This window comes from Lemur catta, chromosome 6, assembly GCF_020740605.2.
Source record: "Lemur catta isolate mLemCat1 chromosome 6, mLemCat1.pri, whole genome shotgun sequence".
NCBI classification, from domain to species: domain Eukaryota; kingdom Metazoa; phylum Chordata; class Mammalia; order Primates; family Lemuridae; genus Lemur; species Lemur catta.
The window spans coordinates 77,991,119-77,993,524 of record NC_059133.1 but is presented as its reverse complement, the minus strand read 5'-3'; the positions used below and the strand labels follow the sequence as shown (position 1 = coordinate 77,993,524).

Below are 2,406 nucleotides of genomic sequence, written 5' to 3'. Positions count from 1 at the left end.
CAAGTGGTTCTCTGTTGTATTCAGAATTAATTTTAGAGATGGCTGTTCTATCATCTTAATATTGCAGTATTTGTTGACATTCAACTTTTCAATGTTATTAATAAATTACTATAAGATTTTTTATATTTAACTTATTACAAGAATTATCAGGGTTTTTTATTTCAAAATATTAATTAAGGGAGTAAAAGTGTTTTTGTTACAAGGATATCTTGTATAAATGCTTAAGTCAGGGCTTGTGGTGTGCCCATCACCAGAATAGTGTTCATTGTACTGAATAAGTAAGTTTTTGTTCCACAAGTACCCTCCCACCCTTCTCTCTTCATGGTTTCTCATGTCCTTTATATGGCTTTTTTGTACCCATCTAACAGCTCCCACTTATTCATGAGAACATATGGTGTTTCATTTTCCATTCCTGGAATATTTCACTTAGGATATTTCACTTAAAGATAATCCCTCTATGTTGCTGCAAATGCCATTATATCATTCCATTTCATGGCTGAGTAGTACTCCATGGTATGTAGGTAATACATTTTCTTTATCTATTCGTGAATTGAAGGGCACTTAGGTTGATTCAACATCACTGCAAAAAATATGGAATGCTTCACGAATTTGTGTGTCATCCCTGTGCAGGGGCCATGCTAAATCTTCTCCGTATTGTCCCGATTTTAGCACATGTGCTGCCAAAATGAGCACAAGAATTCTCATTTTTAAACAATTTCCATTATATTGGTTCTTCTGTAAAAATAAGAATGGATGAGTCATTTTCCCTGAGTCACTCAAAGTTTCTCTCATCTCAAGGCAATCTGACCTCAGTTTTCTCACCTACGAAATGGAAGAAACAGAAGTTTACGTGAGGCTATGAGGATTCATGAGATTATGTTTTTGTAAACTCTAAAGTGCTATACAAATGAGAACTTGCATTATGATTACTATAATTAATGACTATTTAACATAATCATTATTATTTCTAGTTTTTAAACAGCTATAGGTTTTCTATAATCAATAGGAGCAACACTATAAATTCTTAGCTGGCAGAAACTACACTTTATATTTCTTTTTTTCCTCTTTTTGAATCTCTCATGGCACCACATATAATTCTCAATATATAGTGAAGACTCAATAAATACTTGAGAGATTAATATTTTCTCCTCTCAATGTATAAAAGGGTAAACATTGAAGAAGGCAATAGAAAGCTTTTATTATATTTTTGCCCCAGAAAAATTATGATTATATTAAAATATTGAGTATGGTTGAAAGAATGCTAGAATGGGAGTCAAAAAGCCTGGATTATTTTTCTGACAGAGTTGGTGGTATTTGACAATAGTCTGCCTTGGGCTCTTTAGATTTCATATTCCTTATCTGAAAAAGTGTTGAAGTCCCCCAAACTCAAATGCTCATCACTACAAACTTTCACCATTCTTTCACTAATAAGAGGATGATAAGGTGTTAGTTTTATGATGAACATTTTGTCATCTTTAATTCTGAAAAATGGCCTGTTCATAGGACATTAACATAAATGAATCAAAAAATAAGAAAAAAGTTTTTGAAAAAGTTTTATACCTGATAGTTTTTAAAAATTCAAATATACATTGTAGGAAAATGCAAAAATTTTTTTCCTTTGTGTTTCAATTTAGTCCTTTTAAAAATCTTTGAATTATGTTTCAGCAGAGATGGTCACCTTAAAATTTTTGGTGCATAGGACCTCTACTGACTTAATTGGAGAGATCATTCTCATAACAGAACTATTTCTTGGAGAGAGAGCAGAATGCCATGTAGCAGATTGGTTTAACAATTATATTTAACTGGCCCCAGGACTAGATACTTTCATCTCTCTCTCTCTAAATCCCCTGTTGTAATTGTTTATTGTGGCATATATAGCATTAAATCATATTAGAAGATCCCCTGATTTATTTTCTACTAAATTTGATAGTATTAAATGGCATTAGGCAAGGAGAAGTTTAAAATTAAGTGTTGATGACATTAAAAGTTCAACCACTTCAGTCTTGGTAAAATGGACAGCTATACAGATTTGGGGAACCTGCTGATCTTCCCATTTGTTACATAAAACATTTCTAGTCTTCAGTTCAACAAATATTTATTAAACGTCTATTATGAGCTAAGGACTGGGGATGTAGAAATTAATAGCATTTTTCCTGACCCCAAGGGCAGGAGAGATCAGAGAGATGATTAAACAAAATGTAACCCTTTGAAAATCATGATCCCATGTGGTCCAGTCTCAAAGCAGCTATGGAAGCATAGTCAGACAGCCAAAACCGTACTTTTGAAGTGAGTCAACTTGTGTATCTCAAGCTGTAAGAAGTGAAGTATAACACTTCTTTTTAAAATCTCTTTCTCATCCATTTCCCTCTTACTGCAGCTACTCCTGCCTTTCTCCTGAATTCCCTG

General features: G+C 33.0%; 1 non-coding gene across 1 annotated transcript; it reads right to left on the bottom strand.

The window, feature by feature from the left end:
• Positions 1-585: 585 nt before the first annotated feature.
• Positions 586-693, bottom strand: LOC123640849. Its single transcript, XR_006736093.1, has one exon. It is a non-coding gene; the product is annotated as a U6 spliceosomal RNA (small nuclear RNA).
• Between the last annotated feature and the right edge of the window lie 1,713 nt (positions 694-2,406).